General features: G+C 41.4%; 1 protein-coding gene and 1 long non-coding RNA gene across 2 annotated transcripts in view; both read right to left on the bottom strand.

The window, feature by feature from the left end:
* Positions 1-6,646: 6,646 nt before the first annotated feature.
* On the bottom strand, positions 6,647-21,242 carry LOC134417562 (uncharacterized). Its single transcript, XR_010027589.1, has 5 exons — positions 21,185-21,242; positions 12,422-12,528; positions 10,077-10,203; positions 8,586-8,630; positions 6,647-7,670 (listed from the first exon to the last, which is right to left on the bottom strand). It is a non-coding gene; the product is annotated as an uncharacterized LOC134417562 (long non-coding RNA).
* The window catches only part of EEA1 (early endosome antigen 1), a 195,867-nt gene continuing 194,737 nt past the window's right edge, over positions 21,240-22,369 (bottom strand). Inside the window, exons 32-33 of the transcript XR_010027587.1 lie at positions 21,404-21,542; positions 21,240-21,313 (exon numbers count right to left, since the gene is read on the bottom strand). The gene's annotated coding sequence lies outside the window, so the exon portion shown is untranslated. The remainder of the gene's footprint in view (positions 21,314-21,403; positions 21,543-22,369) is intronic.

Raw genomic sequence — 22,369 nt, 5'->3', positions numbered from 1 at the left:
AAATACAATAAAGAATTTGGTAAGTGGAGCTATGTCTGCAATACTTCCTTAAGAAGGGGCTGGGAGACCTTCCCATATCATAGCTCTCAGCTCTGGTAGGCATTCTGGCCACTCCCTTACTCCACACTGAGATAAATGCCAAGGTATGGAATCCCATCCTTCCCTGCTTGCACTTTCTGGCAAAAAAAAGGGGAATCATGAGGCAAGAAAGGGAATTTCAAAGTGTACAACCAATTCCCAGTCTACAGTGTTAGGGACAGGACTGCAGGGAGTATCTGTGCCTTCCTGCTCTGCAGGCTGGCCATGAGCACTGTGACCTTGTCTCTGACAGCACCAAGCCAGTGCTGCAGTGGGTTGGTTATCTGCCAGTACAGTAAAATTCCTCATGTCCTGATGGCAATTTTCTGTAATTCTGCTCAACTAAAAGAATTTTTTCCCATTTCTACATAAGTTAAACCATGTCCAACACTAACCACACTGCAAGGACGCAGAAATAGCAAGCACATCATGGGTTAAACTTGCAAAGTTATTTTATTTGTTTAACAATTCCATCCCGAGTAACAGTGAATTGTTTGTGGGAAGGGTGAGGTAGAAACATGATGCTCCAGTAGATAACCCAAGCTGAGTAATTTATTACAAGGCATGAGCTTCCACTTGCATCCATCCTGTGCTTCCTGGTTTCCTTATGTGCATAAATAAAGCAAGTTTCATTGCAGCTTTGGCAAGTCTGCCAAATCTTTCCAGCAGAAGATTTTCAAATTATTTTCCTTAGCAGCTCTGCCAGTAAGTGCAGCCACTGAAAAGACAGCAGAATGTTTGTAAGGAAAGGGTGACAGCAGAGTAACAATTTCCTAATATCCTTCTCCAGACATGCCCTTCAATGACCAGAAAACATTTTATGCTGGGAAATTTTAAAAGCAGGGGATAGAGCTGATGAAGATCAAGGGGGACATGGCTGTGTAAAGGGCTGTCAGCAAAGAGAGGCACTGAGCATAGAACTGATGACCAAGCTGAATCTTCTATGGAAAGTTTAAGATTTATTGATTGAAAGACTGAAGCAGTACTATAATGATATAGAAATACATGTTAAAATATAGTGTTAAGCATTTTAAAAGCTCTATGTCTCAGCTGGGAAGCAATGTTTCTAGAAAAAAAAATCAAATTTATTTCCTTTCAGTAGGTGTTTCTTTTGTCTCACTAATTGAACTGTCTGCTCATACTGAGACAAACTCCATAAACTGTTGCTGCCTCTAGTTGGACTAAGGGCAGTCAAAAGCCAAAAGAAAAAGCATCTTAATAAAGCAGTACTGCAACCAGTCTGTATTGAACCCTTAATATTCATTTTATACTTGTATGAAATATGTTTTAAGAGGTGAAGATTGAAAAGCAAGTATCTAACAGGGAATTTTTTTTGTTTCCCCCTTTTCTCATTTTCTCTCTGTTTCCTGAATATATTGTATTATTTAAATACCTTACAGGACAGACAGTGTTGTCCCTGGCAAAATTTAAATTCTGGCAAAAGAGCATTAGAAAAAGTGACAAGACTATCATTCAAATGAAAGGGTCACACTAGTGGCTTGTTACTTCATTTTCATGAGAAAGATTGCATATGACATTTAATACCCAACATCTTTCAAGAAATATAGTGAAGTACTCCACCATTTTGACCTTTTCTTGGGTCTTTATTTCTGATTGGCTCATCCATCCCCCTCTTTCCCAGGCATTATGGCCCTATCAATCAAGGAAATAGAGATTACAGTCCACTCTGAAACAATGCATATTTAAAGGAGGAACCATTGGGCCCCTCATCTTCTGCAGCCTAAGGTTGTTATAAATAGGTCAATGGAAATTGTTTCCTTTTAATTATTCTTCTCCAGCCTATTGCAACAAATGGTTCAATTATATAAATAATAAAGTCTTCAGGATTGGCAGAGATACTGTGTCCACAGCACCTAACAACATCCCTAGGCAACGGCTCTGCAGGAGGAATGGATTTGGCACCACTAAACCAAGAATGCTCACTGAGGGGCAGCAGCTTTTGTTCATTTCCAGATCAACCTTTGTGCTGCAGCAGATTGCTTTCTCTTTTGTTCTCACTCCCTTTTCTGCCCCCTCTGTGTGTACTTTTGGGGGAGGGCAGGCAAAATTGAAATAACACTTTGAAAATACCCATCTGTAAAAAGTATTAATTAGTAACACCTAGTTCTTTGGTGGCAGCTTTCAACTGGAGATCTCAAAGCACTTCCCCAAAGTGGGAAGGGGTGTTTTTAGGAATTCCTTGTGTTTGATCCACGGCCCACTGTGGAGCCAACAGTGGAATACAATGTTCCCCATTTCCCATGCTGAGAGCTACTCCTAGGAACCAAAATCATGACTGAAATTGCACTGATAAAAACATGCATTTGGGTTTCTAGGAAGGTAACAGGAAACAATGAGGAACGCCAGAGAGGACCACCTGCTTCTCCTTTATTCACCGTTGCTGTATTTCGTCACAAAAGAAACAGTGGGTTGTAAACTGCAATTCACAGCAATGACAAATACATCAAGGGGTTTATGGTCACTAGTGACTGGCATCAGCTCTGAATTGTGCTCTGTGGTGACCAAATTCTCAGCCATGACACTGAAGATATAGTGAAGTACCATTGAGGCTGCCAGCAGACAGTGCTCTGTTCAAGCAGCTCAGCAAACAAACTGAATTACATTCATACAGAGGAGGAAAGGAGCATAAAGATAGGAACTGGACAAATAAGAATTTCAGGGAAAGGATTTTCAGAAATTCACAGACAGCTATAAAGAGAGCCTGACTGAAAAATGTCAATCTGAAATAGGGGAAAAAAAGGAAATGCCAGGTTTTTCATCATTGCCTATGCAGAGTCAGCAGCATGAACACTCCATGGATACAGCCCTGCATTGAGGGCTGCACTTGGTCTTAGGTGTGGTCATGCAGTACATGCTGGACTCAGCACCCAGAGAGGTGTGAGGAAGCACAGTAAGGTGCATGAGCAGAGTCTGGTGCTGCATGGGAGCCAGCCACAGCTACAACGAGGGAGTACCAGGTGAGGGAAGGGAGAGCTCTCTTCTGCTCTCCTCAGTTGCTCAGTCTTTGCCAGCATGAGAGCCATTGGCTCTTCCAAAAAATGCCAACACTGTTTGTTGTGACTTTGCTAGCACAAGAGTCATTGGCTCTTCCAGAAAATGCCAACACTTTATTGTGACTTCTTTCCGGCTGAGCTAGGGTGAAAGTTCTCTAAGAATTACTCTTAAAACTTGAACTTTACTAGAAATCTTGTTCTTCAAAACCAATCTCTTTCTGGGAACTTGTTAGCTTGGATTTCATTTTCAGCAGGAAAAATTTTTAGAGTTAAAATTGCTGAGGGTTCAAGAGTTTCAAGAGTTCAACAGTTAAAATACTCTGCATAGGGCACTCAGCTGAGATTTTGAAGGTTTTAGCTCAAGCATGTTAGCCTTGCTCCAAAAATAGAATCTTTAACTTAAATTATGGGGTACAGGCTAATCCTTGCTGATGTGTTGTCCTCCCCTTACCCTTCTCCACCAAAAAAAATAAACAGCCATAGCCCAAAAAGTCCAACCCAAAAATATTTATTCAAGATAATTATACTCCTTATTCTCCATTTGTTTCAGTGCTACCATGTGGCTGGTTTTGCTGCTGGATTTCCATGGCAGTTAAGGGAACGTTTTTGGGCACATTTCATGCACAGAAAAAAATGTTCTGGTTGCTTGCTCACTTCTCAAGTTGATGGCAAATATCATCTGAAGTTCCAAAAATTATCACAGCCTTCAACACTCAATATTTTTTGTCCTCTCTCTTTCTGATTTACATCCAAGAACTATCTTTTTATTAATATATTGCGTACTGTTCCCCAGGTAATAATATCTTAGCCCCTTCAAAAATGAAAAATTAATCAGAAGAGATGTTAAAACTTTTCTTGACCTTAGAAACAGCCTGTCCTTTTCTTTTTCCATTAAAATACTATTCAAGAAATGATTTAACTTTGTTTCCTGAGGAGTATTCATTTTTTTTTTTTGTTGTTGCTTTTATATTTTCTGTGTTTCTGTTTGGTTTAGTTGTTTACTGTAGGTGGTTTTCAGACTAATTTTTTCAGTGGGTAAACAAAGTAATCAATGTTGTGAGTGACAATCTTGTCATGAAAAGTTTTTTCTCTGAACAGGGTTTATGTGTCCTTCACCAAATAGGGGACTTAGTCTAACAGCGAGATGCAAGCTTAACCAAACTTTAGTTAAAAATTCAGATAACTATTGTGGGAAATCATTCAGTAACTGGACCCCCTCAGCCAAGTGTGTTGGCTACCAGCTCTCCTGTTTTGCACTATGTGCTTTTTGAACCCCAGCTGTAGCAATCTCCTGTATCCTGTGATTCACCCACCAGCAAAGTTCAAGTTCACGATTCAACTTTTTTGAGGCCTCATTCTCCCTGCATCTTGAGTGCCAGAGATCCTGAGAAGTGTCCTGGGCAGGGCAAAGGCTTGGCAGAGCAGCAGCGTGCCTGCCCACCCCTGGAGCAGGGACAGGGGCAGCCTTCCCCAAAACACCACGCACGAATAGATGCTGAACGTCTTCCCTGCAGCTCCAACAGCCAGGGATAGAGGCTGTCTGGGCTCTGGGGTGATGGCCTGTGTAAAGCACAGAACCTTGCAGTGTATTTTCTTTTTCTGAGTTTGGGGTTTGTTTTGGTTTTTTGAGTGTTTTTTGTTGTTTGTTTGCTTTTTTTTAAGTACAGCATAATTTATGTGGAACACTTTGGGACTTGATAGCACTCAGCCTGCAGGCTCATGCCTGAGAATGCACCTAAGCATAACTTATTGCACAATAATTCAAGCCCTGTCTGGTCTTATTGCTTAAAAAAAATAACTCTGTGATATGAACCAAAATGTCTTGAAATGAAAATGTGCTTTTCCAAGAGTTCAACTAAAAGAAAAATAACCCCAACCACTCAACAAAACAAAAAAAAAAAAATAAAAAGGTTTTACGACTGAGGTAAATATAACTCTCTTTCATCTCAAGACTTTCTTTTTCCTTTTTTTAGAAGCCAGCAACTTAGTTGCTTTTGTTCTGCAACTAATGTGAGAAGCCTTTTAATACATACTCTGGTTTCATCATTCAGAAGCAAAGCAAAACCAGAAAGTTGCATGTGTCCCTGGATTTTACCTTCGATGAAAAATACCTTTTCTACAGCATTTTGTAACACCAGCAGTAAAAGGAATAGTATAGTGTTCTGAAGAAAATACCTAGGAGACACTAACTTCTCTGCCATCCTCTTTTTTAAAAGTTCACAGAGTTAAAGCGGTGCAGGAGTTCCTCAGTGCTGTTGTGGTGAAAAACCAGGGGGTCTCTGCTCCTCTTAAATTAAAATGTGTACAAATACACACCAGCACATAAGGAAACTCTAAGATTGTGCTGACAAGGAGTGTGAGGAAGACTGAAGAAGCAGAGCCATACAATATCAGCTAGCTTGACAGGAAGGCTTGAGAATTAAAGGTAGTAAAGCACTTGTGACAAGCAGTTTATTTGCTCTTTTATGTCTGCAGGAATGTGGAAAATCTGGCCTTTAACTGGAGAAGTCAACCTCTCACAGGGTCCAAGTATACAGGCTTCTTCAGCTCAAGAAATTGTACTGGCTGCATGAAGACATAGATCAAGCAAACAGTTTCTCATTTGTATAACTTGAAACTAAAGTTACAGAAATTAATTTCTGTATCACTTCAACAGAAAAGATGCATTCAATTCCTAGGCTAAAGCTCCAAACCCATGTTCATAATTTTGGGTGTTTTTATTTCTTGACTGGAATGATCCTCTCTCTCACCAGATAAACAGTGATTACAGTGTTCATACCAATTCATGTCAAGACAGGAAGATTGTTTAAAACAATCTATGTCATGTTTAATACACTAAGCCTATGAGTGGTGCCACGGAGTTTATTTTGCAAATGCACAAAATCTGCTTACAATAAAAAGTCTGAGTCTCAAAGCAGATATTTATTAAGGTAGCCCTAAGGAACACAACATAGTAACTACTGAGAAACACAACACAAAATATAAATGGATGTCTAGAAATGCTACTGAATGAAACAAAAATAAAAAAAGCAAGGGTGTCCTTTTGTCAACCTCCTCTATGTGCTGGAATGAAAAAAGTGCATTTGAGTCAGAATCAAAGACAGGGAAACTGCTGGGTCTGCTCTCAACATGCCTTTGAACCAGCCTAAGCATGCCTCAGTCTAGCCGGGAGACGTGCACATACTAGCTTGAGGATTTCACAACTGGGAAAACGAAGGAGCCTTCAGTTTGTGTATTTTGTTTAGTTAAATATAACACCATACATAACTTCTGAAAAAGGATTTTGAACAAATCTTCATGTAGCTTTCAAAAGCAAGATAGACAAACACTGCCTGGTTCATCTTTCCAGTCAAGAGACTAGGAAAGCAAACAACTTTCTCTTAGGTGCTACTTTTTAAATCGCTTTTTTTCAAGGTAAATTCTATAAAATCTTCCTGTGGGGTTGCAATAATTCCCTAGTGGACAAGAACTATATCCACTAGGATGTCCTGGTCACCATTTTTGGGAGGTGCCATGATACAATTATTAGTATCCACCTTCAGGTCAGGAGACAGAGGAGCAATGGGGCAGTCAGTGCAACTACACAATGCAAAATAGAATTAATATGCTAATACAAAACAGAAATAAAGATACAGTTTCCACAGTGGAGAAGAGTCCAATGTGAGTAGCTTGGAAAAAATCAAAAACCTTGAACAGAATGAAGAAAAGAATTAGGTCACTGAGTCTGAGCCAGGAAAAAATACACACAAGAGGAAATTAGTACAGCAGAAGTATTTCATATTAGCTCATCCAAAGATTTAACATGCATGGGCAGCATTATGTTCTGTCTTCTGGAAAGCTATTATGGGCAGGAAAGATTGTTAGGAATTTTTATGCCATCTCCACAATGCAACCAGTCCTACCCAACAAATTACATATGTGGCAGTATACATATGATATGAGATAGCCTTTAAGCCTGAAAGCTGGATGCTGAATTCGCCCTAATGAGAAACAGCACAAAGCCTGCTTGTTAACCCTTTTAATACTGTACATTACACACAACCATCAAGACTGAAAATAAATACCCACTATTGTTATTCTCCTCATTGCACATGTGGAAATTTAATTACATTAAACTTTTAACGCAATAAAATCACCGCCTCTGATGCTGGAAACAAGTTGCTGTTGTTTCCAAGGAAGTTTGTTTGGGTTTTTTTTGCAGAAGGTGGATGTATGATAAGTAACAGCTTGTAGAAGCCTTTCCCTGGTGCATGAAGGGTAATAAATGATTGGAAACAATCTGCACAGAATTACCAAAGGAAAATTGTGTTTGTTCAGCCTGATTGCCACCTGTGATGAAAGACTTGATAAGGGGAGAACAGTAAATTTACCTTGATTTCCATAAGGCTTTGGACATATTCTTTCACAGTGTCCTCAGAGCTGAGAGATGTGAGGAGATGAATGGACACAGGGTTGGTGGGAAGAACTGCTGCACTGTTGTGCTTGGAGGGTTGTACTCAATGGTAAAACAAGTGCAGCTGTGGGCCAGTGATGAGTGGGTTCTGTGATTCAGCTCTGGGGCAGTTATCTAACAGCCACCTGAGGGGTGTGAAGAAAGGCATCCTTAGCTTCCATCACACCAAAGGGGAGGAAGCTGCTGACATGCTGGAAGGCAGGGTTATCATTCAAAAGGAACCAAAATCTGGAGAAAAGAACTGGGCAGAAGGTCATGATGCTGAGTAAAGGCAAGCAAAAAGTGCACCTGAGATGGAATAACCATGTTTATTTCCTTTTACTTATCACTCATGAGCTCGTATCTGGAATATTCTGTATGGTTTGGGACCCTTTCATACAAGGCAAACCAGAGAGAGTTCTCTGGAGGGCCAAAGAGACAATAATGGCTCAATGGCTCTAAAATGTAGAGGAGAGAAACTAAAGGAACAGGAATTATTTAGCTGGAGAAAAAGGCATAAAGAGAACTGTCCTCCACTGCCTAAAAGGGATCGTAGGGGGCATTTCTCAGAGGTGTACAATATAAGGACAAAATGCAGTGAATAATCACACACTTCAGAAAGGGACATTTCAATATGTGTAGTGAAGCACTGGATGAGGGGCCCTGAGAGTAGTAGGTTTTCCTTTCTTTGAGATCCAAAGTACTCACCTGTACAAGGCCCTGAGCAAGCTGACCTACCTTAGGAAGTTGGCCCTGCCCTAGTGGGGAGATGGACTAGGGGATTACCTTCTCACCTAAATTTTTCTGTGGTTCTACGACACAAAATACTATGTGCCTCAAAAGCCTAAAGCCTGTATCGCACACAACCTCAGCTTTGCTACCCTGGTGTATATTTTATGGCCCAGCAGAAAAACTCTTCTCACAACCAGTATCTGGTGATTATGGGAATGCCTGTGCTTTTGGAAAAAGCAACACCTATGAAATAGTTGTAGCACTTCAAAGGCACTTTGAATTCACAAATCTTATCTTGCAGGAAATATTATAACCCCTGAGCAACTCACCTCAGTTCAAAAGACAACTGCTCTGCAATTCGTTTTCTGAAGCCTCTGTTGAAATAAGCCAACATACAAGAAAAAATGTAAGAATTGTACAGGCAAGAGAACAAGCAAGTAGGGACTGACTCTATAGTCAATTGATTAAGGCACTGAAGTAAGTGAAAAAAGAACTGGTGACAATTAGAAAAGGGTAAGATGAGAAGGTCTCTGCTCCCCTGCACTTTCACGTGTTTTATTTGTGAGAATCATCAGTTAAATTATCCAGGGAGAACAGAAAAACACCTATGTCTGCTCTTCCAGCTGAGATAATTTTTGCATCTTCTCACCAGTCAATAATAAGGGAAAGAAATAGAAAGAAAGTGAGAATTTACACTGAAGAGGCGGGAGAGTTGAATTCAGTCCCTCTTTCAGCCATAGATTATCGATGTGATACAAGGTCTGTCCCTCAAACCAACATTTCACAGGCAGTGAGCCTTAACAGGACTCCTGTGCTTTCCACCCTGAGATCTAATGGAGAGAGCACTGGTCCATTTCCAAGCATAACTGGAGCCAGTTACAGTGAGCTGTGCTGTGAATACAGGCTACAGCTATTTAGTGCTCCCAGGACCCCTCGCTGACCAACTGCTCGGAGTGCATCTGTCCATTCTCAGCTTCCAAAAGAGCATGGACTTCTCCACGGCTTCTGCTGGGACTAGTTCCTGGCCTAGCTTGACTCCTGTGCTCAGGAATTGCCAGAGGAATTGGTATGAGCCAAAACCACGTCAGGAACTGTTTTAAGAATTCAGAACAGTGTTTGAGTGATCACCAGAGCATAAGGCTTACGGCTACACATGGAACAATAAGAAAAAAGTAAAATATTGAATAAAGGTTGTGACGCAAATGCTGTCCTCCTCAGTCAGTAAATATGCTTTTCCTCTGCTACCCTTCCAAGTTAGGCCTTCAAATCTTCCCTTTTTCCTTTCTTTTCTGAGCTGTTTAGTAGGTGTGTGAGATAAGATCTCTGTGCGTTACTGATCAAAATCAGTGAGACACCCCATTAATCCTCCTGCCTGTCTTTATCTGGTGCAGCATTTTAAACTTCTATTCCAAAGTCTTTGTGTAAGGACTCACTTATCTCATATTTTATAGCATAAAATCCAGTCAGGACCCAACCCAGGCTAGAACTGCTTTATACTGAAGATTGTCAAAAGTGATAACATTTTTGAACAACTGTGTGTGTTTTTAAGACAGATGTTTTGCTTTAAGTTATCCCATTCCTTAATTTACACTTGGCTTTGTTTCTCTGTTCATGGAGTCTGTCCTATACATTTTTAATGCTGATTTAGGTCATCAAAAGTGAAAAAAAATCTTGCAGTTCTCTAATTCAGGGGATCTGGGACTAGATAGTGATTGAAGTATTTCTGAGATGTCTCTAATTTGTACCATTTTAGTAACAATTCTTATGAAGTAAAAGGAGACATCCAGAAACACCAGCTGCTCAGCATCAGACTAACAGACCTCAAGCCTTTGTGCTGCTCCCTGGTTTTCCCAGACTGTATTTTTCTTGGGGCTGGCATTGGCGTGGTACAATGGACTGCTTCACGGTTGTGTCACGGCTCCTTTGTGCTAACCTGCAGTGAGAAAACTGATAGGGCACACACATGTTGAATAAAGGGCTATCATTTATTTCTCTGTAAAAGCCATATTTGACTGTAACTGTAGACCTGTCAAAACTCAGACACTGAGAATCCTTGCTTCAGCTCCACACTTACACATAGCAGCTAGGGGGCCTGAGAGACCCAGCACATGCTCCCAGTGCCCCATCCACCAAAATGGCAACCCATTCTTCCCTTAGCCAAAAATACCCCATTCTGAAAGAAGAAACTTGCATGTGGATGGCATAGTGGAAAACCCTTTTGTCATTAAAAAAATGCCAAATTTTTGACAAAAGGAATTTTCAAAAAATGGTTTGGGGAAAAAATCTCAATCATCCAGACTGCTAGCTGCTGTGAAATCAACAGAGGTGTGAGCCAAGTAGATGGGGAGCCATCAGTTCAGAGATCGGGCATGTGTCAGCCTCAGAAGTTGGGCATATCACGGAGCTTTGAGAAGTCAAAGCCAGGCAGCTCAGGAGACCTAGCTGGCAGAAAGCATAGGCTTCTTTATTTTCAACATTTTTTTAAGTAAAAAATACCTTACAGCATGTTTTTGACGCAATCTAATCCTCATAAACCCACTAGAGACACGAATAAGTCACCCCAACTGTGCCAGATGTGAACATCAGTTGGAAGATGGTGGGAGAGAGGAAGGCTGTGTCTCAAGGAAAGCAAAATATTGCCAATAGGTCTTGGGTGCTTTTTGCTATTTACAGTATTGCAGAGAAATCACTTCTCAGTAGCAGATCTTTTTTTCCCCAGGGACTAAAAGGACCACAGCAGAACAAAGTAGGATGACTTTCCATTTGGCAGCCCAGGCTAGATACAACTACACTGATATGGGAGGTGGCAGTTCAAGGCATTCACAGCTCAGGGCAGAGGTGAGTGAACGGATGTATAACAGCTGAGCATTTGTAATTCTGCTCCAGTTAATAAGCTTGTGAGTTTTTATGTCCATCTTTCTTCCACAGAAGTTCCCTTGCTCTGCATATTGACCCAGAGCTGCTACAAGGCCAAAGCACCCTTTAACCCCATGAACAGTGCGTGCCTGAAAAGTCTGACTGCAGGAGGATATTTTTTTCTAAGGCTGGACAGAAGCCAAACTGCTTTTGTTGGACTCTAAGAGTCTAAACTTTGTTGTTACTGTAAACTGGCAAGAAGGCAGATTGCTCATGGCACTGCTTCAGTGGGATAGGACACAGGCTTGCCATGTAAGGCCACAGCTTGAGCAAGTCCTTTAAGGCTTGGGCTCACATTCCTTCCTTCCTTCCTGCTTTCTCTTTTCTTCCTGGCCCCCAGTTCTCTCTTGACATCATCATCTCGACATACCCCAAGAACAGGTCTTCATCTCAGGCTGTCTTAGTTCTTTCTATGGTTGCAGACTCTATGAATTCACATTATCTCCCATTTTAAGCCAAGGGAAGGCCTGAAGCTCAAAAATCAATAGGGAAGTGCAAGAAAAGTAGCACAATCCAGACCTAGCCACAGGCAGCTCCTTTTATCTTGCTGAGATGAAATGTTATTTCTGTAGAGAGTACCTTTTCATTTGGAATCCATCTTTTCAGTGATGAAATAACACTTCTAAAAGCACTGCATCAGAGAGGATGGGTCTTTGGGGATACAGTGATAATAAGCAGCAAGTGACAGAGAATAATCTCAGCAAGCATTTAGTAAGGGAGGAAGCTCAATACCTATTCAGCCTTTGATTGGGAAGAAAACTCCTAACTGGGATTAAGCCGAATCTAGCATCCATGACATCTCTAAAAAAGGAAACCAGCTGCTGGGCCATAAAAGAGCTACCATTGCAAATTCAGAGACTCCAAAAGGCTCTGCACATTTTTCCTCCAGAAATACTAATCTTAGACAAAATATTAGCATGGAGTTAATTGTAGTTATTTTCCTCAGAGTTAGCAGTTTTCCATTTCCACGTCCAAAGCAAGAAGATGTATATTCTCTGAATCAATGAGCTCTCTCTCTTGGCCTTTCATACTTCTGAAAGATTCCACAACAATAGTGAGATCCACAGACTTAAATTCTCAGAATTCAAGTGGCTTCACCCCAAAGTGTGTGCAATCCCCCAGTTGTCATTAACATGATGAATCATAGTTAGAACCTAAAATTTTGGAATCCCAAAATTCCACCTTTTCCTCTTTCCTAAATAAATAAGAGGAGCACAGCTAAAATAAAAGGAATTTTAAAATGTTTTACCATAAATGAGCAGTTCTGCCATCAGCTGCCATCAAGCATTATGCTTCACTTTCAGAGTTGCAGCACACCTGGGTGACTTATATTTCCTTTTAATTTCCTTACAATTCCTGGAAAATAACATGTCTCATTATGTTCTGCAAAACAGAAGCATTTCTGTAAGATGACCCAAAGTCTCTAATCATCATAATACTTTCCTTTATTTTTTTCTTCACTAAAAGGAACAGACAGGCACAGAATATATTTAGCTTTTAAAAGAACAGTTGGCATTCAAAATTTAAAGTGCTTCTATTATTTCAGCTAAGATGATTAATAGAAAACAACAGTTGTCTGGCATATTACGTTTAAAACTGCACTATGGAACACATCCTCAATTACTGTGAAACAAACTGTAGACAAGGAATGGACCATTAAATACATTTCAGTCAGGGAAAAAGCTGGTAAAATTTAAGACAGGTAGTCATGTAAATTTCAGATAATACTGGCATCATGGGGGCATGCTGTGGGGCTGTGCTGTACATTATTATGTAAGAGAGGCCTTCAGCTTCAAATGCACAGCAAATTGGGTACATTTAAATGAGAAACTGATGAGAATTAGTTGCAGAAAATTAATGCCAGTTAAGCCCATTCTAAACACAACACGGCCAAATGCCTTTTCTGAAAAACAATAAAGCTGGGAGTAGATATTCATTCATAATGTTAAATTACATGGTTACATGTGTGATGTCTGCTCTCAGCCACCACACACAGCCCTACATGCACTCACACACGCACACACAAAGCCATGTAATTCAAATGCATGTGTACAAACATGCCCCTCACTTCTCCCTCACCACTCCTGGTAAATAGGTCAAAATAAGGAAAGCACAAACAGGAGAAAGTCCATGAACAGCTGTGCATGCCAGATATTGAACAAGCACAAGGATGTGGAGATAAAACACTAGTCTGCACTACCACAAAATCAAATGAAAAGGCAAAGAAATTACACTTAGGATTTCACAACTTATCATTTGCTATTCCAGTCTCATAAAGTCATTTGTGTGTATATGTGTGTGTATGGTTAGAGACATTTCTAGATACCCCAGATCATATTATCCCCATACATACCATATCTTTTACTCATCTGTATTTCAATTTATAGCAATACTCCTTTAACAAGAAAAACAATGTACACCCCTGCTAGCATTAGTAAAGTATCTGTGAAAAATCTAATAATAGCCTGTACATGAAAAAAAAAAATCTAACTAAAAAAGTTTCTGTTATTGTATTGCAAGGAAGATGAAAAATAATGCACTATCAGAGATATAAGAGTTACAACCAGAATCACTTGGTATGGAGACAGATTGATGAGAGAAGGCTAAGAAAAGCTGTGTATTGCATGGATTTATAGGGATTTTAAGGACTGGAATTTCAGTGTAGAAAATGGAAATTCTTAATTGCAGCAATTTGTGACAATTTTATGATCTCATATGTAATATTATAACATTAGAACTGATGGAGAAATAATCACCATATTCAGAAATAGTTGAATTTTCTTAGCTTTTCATGCTTGCATATCAGTTGTGAGTACACCTTCCTAGCTACTCAGCATCCAAATATATTGGAAATATACTATGGGAACACAAAGGGCAGATGCTGTGACTTAACACAGTATTGCATGTGGGGAAATAGGCTCCAAGTCTGAAGATGATTTCAAGGATTTTTGTGGGTAGAATACATGTACATGTATACCTCTTGATGTTAAAGTTCAGTATCTGCCATTAATGAGACAGAACGTGTGTTAAGTACACACTTTGATCAAACTGTGAAGACAGTTTCAGGGTTTTTAACACACTTTATTAAAAGACATGTGAAAGTACAAATAAACTAATGCTTTAAAATTTAAAAATAGCAATTTAATTTCAGGGGGTTTGCCATTTTGGCATGGGACAGAAGGAGAGGGTGAGATAGCATTTAATGACAGAATTATTAGACAGATCTACAGTTAAGATACATAAATAATTCATCCCCACACCAGAAATATCTTTCTGAAAATCTCCTGCATGTCTTCCCTCTGTGAGGAACATGTCCCACGCCTTATTTCAATGTTAATGGCAGTGGAGCCCAGAGTGAGGAGCTCAGAGTGCCACTGTGCAAGGGAAAAGTGCTTGCCCTATTCAAAATCGTTAGTGCTTGACGTGGTAAAGGCTTAATACCATGAAGAACAGTGAATGGCTTTCAGCCTTTAGTGCTGATAAACAAGTCCATTGTTTACTTTTGGAATTAAAGCTAACCCATTCCTGTTAATCCCAGATATGTGTCAATCCATTGCTATATATAAAGGAAGATGCTATGTCACTTAGGCCAACAGGAGAAAAAGACCAAAGAGCATTAAATCCATTTGGCCCTCAAAAGAAGTTCTTCACTGGATAAGAAAATTAGTGAGCCTGCGTAAGGAGCATTTCTGAGTTTTGTTGATTTTTTTTTCTCTGAGACAAAGAACGGATCTGAAATTATTTATTACACCAGAGGTTTGTTTGGGATTGCTCAAAGCAAAGTGGTGAGTAAGTGCTGGAGAGACAGGCCTCTTTTCATCCAGGTACAGATGAGACCTGGAGAGCAGCACTTCATGCTTCAGGTCAGCTGTGTAAGACAACAAACCAGGTCTGCAGGCTGGCTGAAATGAAAAGTTACAGTCTTTGGTTTGCCACAACCCAGGGCTGGAGATTTACACATAGCACAGCATCCACAGTGAATGAGAGTGGTGATCAGATGATGCACCTGCCTCTCTGAAGGAAACACATTACTCTAATGCCTAAGAACTGAGCAAGAAAAAAAAATTATCATCTAGATCTATCTGCTGTAGTCCAGTTAAAAAATTGAGTGGACATGAAATTTGTATAGCCTTGTTGGAAAGACACAAGAGAGATTTGAGATGTATAAAGCTAAATGAGTTCACCACTTGAAGATCAGAACTGCTGTTTAGCAAAACAATTCATTTTTAATCAACCCTTGCATTTTCCTGTGCCAGTGTCTCTGCCCCAGCTTCACCAATTCTTAAAGGAGTCCTAGAGCCTTTCCCTGTCCTTGCCCCTCTGCTCCTGATTTATGCTCTAGAACACTCAGGTCAATACACATGCACAGACATTCTCCTTTTCCAAATACTACTGAATAAAATCTAGTTCTTTCTGGTCACCCTAACAGACTACTAAGTACCGTTCCCCCCCCCACAAAAACTTTCCCTGTTTGTTTTCTGTGTGACAGCCTAATCAGCTCCATCACATGATCCAAGTCTTTTGTTCAGGAGCTCCTGTTGCTGGGGAGGCTGGTTAGGATGCTGCTCTGTATCCAGGTTGCCATCTCTGTACACATGGGCTGCCACGTGAGCTGGTGATCATCCCCCCTTTGAATTTCTGTCCCCTCTTACCATGTAATGCAGAGGAGGCAAATGATACTCAGGGCTGAAAGGGGGGGCTGCAGCTTGCAGCAGCTGCACACAATAGAGATCCTAATAGAAAATAGAAATGATAGAAAAACACCACCATCTCTTCATTGCTACAGTACAACAACAGAGAGCAATTCAGTTTGGGGTGCATTAACAGAATGTGAATAGCACTGCTACCGCACTCTGATGCACATGGTTCCTGCCTCAGCTACATCAGGGAAACGTTGTCATGCTTATGGAGCCCCTGCGAGGTGTTAGCTAATTTTATCAGTGCAAAGGAAGAGCTAATTGATACCAAGAGATGTATTTCAGGGTTATTATCCCCAGAAAAAATATATTAGAGGAAGAAGGTAATTTTTCAGTGTATTCATCAGGCATTATGAATCTGAAGACAAAACTAACCAACCTAACTGGATCCAGAACACAAAATCTGGATTTCAGAGGAACTGAAACTTTTACGTTCTAAAAATCTGGGAAATTCTGAATTCTGGGCAAGTTTCTTTTCAGTTCTTAGATATGGGGTTTTTACAGTAGCAGTAAAAAATTACCAGTTCTGTTATTTATGTCTACAGTTCACTCTGAGCTGGCTTGCTTCCTTCAATTTCATATTCTGGGGATTTTCCTAAATCACCACCAGCATGTGTATTCATAGGTGACTCCCACAAAGTCATTGCTTACTTTTAAATTACTTGCTGTGCTCAAGACTGCAATTGGAACATCATACTCCTTCCATTCCTCTCTTACAAGTCATTAAGAAGGTCTTTCACTCAGCCCCATACACTAGCTCCTGTGTTATAAATCTCATATTCTGCTACCTCTTACATACTAGATTTCAAATTCAAAAGGCCCCTTTAATACACAGTTTCTATTCCATAACATTACAGAAAATGTTACTTTTATTTTCCATCTGGAGAGTATTTTTCTATAGGATTGTTTGCAATTTTGTTTTCAGTTTGCGCATAACAAGACATCATGTCTGCCCTTCATAGTTCTCAGCAAGTGTTTTGATGGAAGTAAACATGATATCCTACAAAAAAAAAGTCCTAGGAAAATGAGAAAACAAAGGACAGCTGTGGCCTGGATTAAAAACTTCTTGTGAGAGAATTCCTCTTGCAGCTTTATGTCTCCCTTAATAGTCTTTGGACTGCTGTCCACAACTGGACTCCCATGCTTTGTCTCTCTGCTGCCTCAACTCTAATCCTAGGGGTGGATGGGGTATTACTGAAGGATCTCCAGCTCTGGCCAAGTGAACAAGGGGTCAGTGGAAAATTCTTTTCATAGCCCAAATCTCATCTCTGCAGGCCCTTTACAGCCCCACCACAACTGGATGCCTTGGCTTTGCATCCCTCTTAACCCTGTTGATAAATCTACCCCAAGGAGTGATCAGATTTCTCAGGGAAGTATACCTTTGGTGCACAAACTCTCTCTTGGAAGCCCCTTTTCAGTACTTCTTAACTGGATTAAGAGGCTTTGTTATTCCCCTAACTCCAAAACTTTGAGTATGGCTGCAAAAGGGGGGCCTAGAGAAATTGGTTTTTTTTGCTTGCTTTGGCTGCAGCTGGGTTTGTCTGCTGTTAGTTTTGTGATATAGCTGATGTGGAGTTGCAAGAAGCTGCTACGGGTAAGTCTGGGCATCACAAATAATTTTCCCCTTTTCATTCTGTTGATGGGATGAGAGATTTTGAGTAATGGATTCAGTCACTTTCAGGGTTACAGCTAAGGCAAGTTGTGAGACAAAGCCTAAGAATCCAGTTTGGGCAGGGATCTACAAAAGACATGTCTATGGAAATTTTGAGCAGAGAAAGGGCCAAGGCTGGAGGTCCTTATGTAAATCTCGGGTATTGGCTGCAGTTGGCATTAGGGTTAAGTTTAAGGTAAGGGGAAATACAAAGAATCAGGTCCCACTGTGGTCCCAAAGAGGTTGCCAATGTGAGAGCTGAGCAACAGGAAGAATTTCTGGGCCAGTCTTGAAGATCTTGTGGTAGATCTCATCCAACAGCAAGTTTTAGCTTTTATATTATACATTTAAAAGTGAGAAGGTTTAAAATATGAAAATATTACTAGAAGACTTAGTGGATCTTAACAAAAATACATGAAACAAAGTATCTATCTTCAGGAGAAATATAAACCATGTAACAACTTCCCTATGGTTATAAAACAAAAGCTAGGTGTAGAACATTCTACTGGATTGAACTGGCTTGCATGCAGTGAAACAAGAGATGAAGCTGAGGAGCAGAGTATTTGGTGATGTAGCTGTGATAGCAGGGAGGAAAGAGAAAGAAGGACACAGAGAAGGGCAGCATGGAAGAGCAGAGCTGTTGCCTTAGGATGCACCAAATAATTCCAGACACATTGTCTCTGATGGCATGTCAGGGGTGCCAGTCCAAGAACATCTCCCTGCTCCTCTTGACTCCAGTCCCCCTTGCCATGCCTCTCTCATTTCTGGGCCATTGCAGCCTCCTAACCCAACAAAGAGGGAGAGTTGTTCTCTACAGGTTACAGAGTGAGACAGTGCAAGGGCAGAGTGAAACCAGCATGTCCCATGGAGGAGGGGGCACAGTGAGGCCCAGGGTGCAGGAGGATGACTGCAGGCCAAGCTGCTCAGCACAGCAGCGTGTGGGACCCGGGCTCTCAATCCAGCAAACTGCCTGCTACTCTCACCATTTCTATCTCTCCAGTCTGTCAGCTGGAGAGATCACTGAATACTGGGTCTTTTTGGAGCTCTCTAGCACTGAGCTCTTCTTGGGCTGCACAGTGACTTCATAAGCCTCCATCTGATAGAACAGCCCAGAGCCTCAGCCAGAAGTAGCTGGAGCTATGGATGGAAAGAAGATGGCTGGAAAATGTGATTTCAATCTCCTGGCAAGGTCACGTTTGAGGAACATGACCGTCTGTCATCTCTATTTTCCTGGAGGAGAATAAGGTTTGCTCTTTCCCTTGAGGAAGCTGCCCCTTTCCCTTTTGCAGGGAGGGCAGCTCCTGTGGGTGAATGCTGCTGCAGGGGCCGTGCTGTGTCTGCCCTCAGTGGGGCCACCGTGGTGCACAGCTGTCCCTGGCCATGCCCTGCTGCTCTGCACCTGCTGCCCAGCCCTGGCTCCCTCTCTGCAGGGAGCAGATTGTGTAGGAGGAAATGGGAGAAGAGGGGAATGAGGAGAAGTATGAAAGCATGCCTGCCTCAGTTTTAACCTGGTACAGAAGGTTAAACACGGGGGTAGAAAGTTGTTTTGGATCCAGCTGTACAGACCTAGGCCAAAAGTGATGGTGAGATTCCCACATTGATAGACAGGGTGCCTCTTGAACTGTTCTCTGCCTCTCTTCACAGCTTCAGCACCTGATGATGTCAGCCTTGGCCCCTTTCATTTGAAATTGTTTACAGGTAGAAATGATATTTGGACAGTATTTATACTTCCGTAAACTACCTCAGCAACTGGCAATAGTGGCCATAGGATGTGACCAACGAACCCACAAATAAATACTCCCTTGGGCAAATGTTACAAAACTCTGGCTTATGGCACTGTAGAGGCAACCTTATTGAATACAAAAAATGTTAAAGGTGACTTAGAAAGCTTGCAGTTCTGGAACATCTGAGCTTGTAGTTATTTGTCACATAAACTATGAATAGGGACAAATGAACTTAAAGTCCTTTTGTTTCCTTTTCTTTTATATATAGCTTTCTTCACTGGAAGAATACACTTTGGGCTCCTAATCACTTCTCCAATATCACAGAGTGTCAGTTTTATTTAGCAAAGTGATACATATTTCAGCAACAAGACTTTGTGGACATATTTACATTTTATTTTTCTGTTTAGCTAGGTGGGTTTTTAATTCCCAAGGGTTTCTTGATGGATGAAGATATTTTTATTTGGAGACTAGTACTGATTGTTTGGATAAAAACCAACTAGCTCTGCTGGAATGCATTTTTAGACTTATCTCTTTGTTTTATTTGTTAACAGCTCGTATGCATCGTACTGATTCTGCTGTGCACTGAATCCTGTAGACAAAGACCACACTGCTATGCCACTGAAGAACTGTATCATAACACGAACATGCAAGGAAGGGATTGATTACAGCTTCAGAGGAAGTGATTGTTTTGACATTTCCTAGGTTCTCATTTCCTCTGTTTGCAATCTTGAATAAGTTCCCTGTTAACAGAACTGGCTTAATACAATTTCATAAATTTTTCTTTTCTGATCAGTTAAAAGAAGGAATAAACTGTACTGTATACAATAATCTCTTCTCAATGCATACAGCCTTCAGAGATACACTCATATTTTTCAACCCTAAAAACAGAGTCCTCCATCACTTCATCTATAGGACTAAGAGTGTCACTGGGTATCCCGGCCTCAGGGTGAACTCTGCCTTTCCCTTCCTTCTGTGCACATCCTTGAGAGATGACAGGCAGAGCTTCCTTCACATCTTTAACTGTGGCAACCAGTGCTTTAGACTGGATCTCTGGGTGAATATATTACAACCTCTGATGAAATCTTCCCCTTTTTTTCTGCCTGACTGATGTGGCAGGGCCAGCTGTGCTTGCCACAAATCACAAATTTTCCTTTCGCCATTCCAGACAGCAGCAGACTAGCACATGGAGAAAATATGGGAATTGGAGCCACTCCTCTGCCACACCAAAAACTCCCCAGACTCACAGACCCTCCTCCCTGGTCTCCACATGCACCACTGACTTGCTGGGACCTGCCCTGCTCACAAGCCAGATGGGATGGGCTCAGTCTCTCAACAGAAATCCCACCAACTAATCAAACCCTGCTTCCACCAGTGACCTGGGAATCTGCTGCACCTCCCCACATCACAGACCCTTTGCCCCTTTCAGAAAACACTGCCCATAGATGTGACCACAGGCTGCAGATTTAAACTCAGTTTCTTACAGGGAAACTCATTAATAATTCTGACTCAGGCCATAGTGAGCAGAAACAAAAAATTGTGCAGGCTTAACACTCCTCTTCATTTTGTAATTTCTCACTCCCCTTGGGGCAGCACAGTTGTGGACACACTGCTGTGTTTTGATCACCTGTACTGTATGAAGCTGCTGCTTCGCAAGCTCTACCTTTGTCTCACTTTATTTCAGACTTTCTAAACTACCGTGATAAATGCTTCAGTTTGATCCTTAGCCTTAGCAAATAGCCTATGCAGCTCTGCTTGGCACCCAGAATTAACATTCTCCCAGTCAATTGCTTGACCATTGTTTAACTTTTTGACGTTAAACCCAAAGATGCCTTATCTCTGTGCCATTGTCTCACTTCCTCCTTGACAGTACTTGCAGTTCCCTTTGGTTCAAGATAATCTTGGTAGGCACAATTACATCCCAAAAGTGAAATGAAGCATACCATCCAAGCCACCTTCAGGAAACTGGATCAAGTTCCATGTTCAGTCAGCAAAGAGGGCCTGCTGAAGGGTATTTGGTCCATCTTATTGAGGCATGTCTGAAGGCCAGCATTCACCAAATCATATGTGCCCTGGTAGGAAAGTGGCAAATACCTTATTTAGCTGCCTACTTCACTTCTGCAGAGGGACACTGAAAGTGCAGAGAAGGATGTGCTACTTACCCCTTACACCCGTGCCAGTGTTTAGTTTCATGAACACCATGATAAGGCAATTTTTCCACACCTCTGTGTAAAGAGATTTTCATTTCTTCTTTTCATCTGAGCCACCATGAAGCCAGACAGGCAGGAGTCCTGCAGGCAGCTGAAAAATACACAAAAGTTATCTTAGTTTTATGCCAGTAACTATTCATCACACAAAGACGTGGCCTGCCACCACTTCCTAAGGTGAGGTTTGTTATGCTGCTGAGCACACCTCGTCTCATTCAGGCTTCCTCTGGCGTCTGAGGAAGGCTTTGTGTGCCCATCCATATTTATAGAATCGTAGAATCACAGAATCACAGAATGAGGTTGGAAGAGACCTCTAAGATCATCGAGTCCAACCTATGCCCTAACACCTCAACTAGACTATAGCACCAAGTGCATATCCAGCCTTTTTTTAAACACATGCAGAGATGGTGATTCTACCACCTCCTTGGGAAGAGCCTTCCAGTACTTTATTATTCTTTCGGTGAAAAACTTTTTCCTAATATCCAACCTATACCTTCCCTGACGTAGCTTGAGATGGTGTTCTCTGGTTCTGTCACTTGCTGCCCGGTGGAAGAGACCCCACCTGTCTACAACCTCCCTTCAGGGAGCTGTAGAGAGCAATAAGGCCACCTCTAAGCCTCCTCTTCTCCAGGCTAAACAACCCCAGCTCCTTCAAAAGTTCCTCATAGGGCTTGTGTTCCCAGCCCCTCCTCTGGACACCAGGATCACAGCAGAGCACATGCAGGAAGGTGACTTCATTTCACAGCACGTGGGGACGGGCACAGTGAAGTACCAAAGGAAAGAGGCAGACACCTGGCAGTGGGCTGCCTACAGGGATAGGCAGTCCAGTGGAGCAGGCAAGCTGGATTACTGTCTAGACCCTGGCTGGGCTGCAGGTCACCATGAATACAAAATTCAGACAGACAGCATCACACCAGTGTA

Source organism: Melospiza melodia, chromosome 4 (assembly GCF_035770615.1).
Source record: "Melospiza melodia melodia isolate bMelMel2 chromosome 4, bMelMel2.pri, whole genome shotgun sequence".
In the NCBI taxonomy this organism is placed as follows: Eukaryota; Metazoa; Chordata; class Aves; order Passeriformes; family Passerellidae; genus Melospiza; species Melospiza melodia.
Note: the sequence above shows the minus strand (reverse complement) of the source record. Positions and strands in the feature narration are given on the sequence as shown.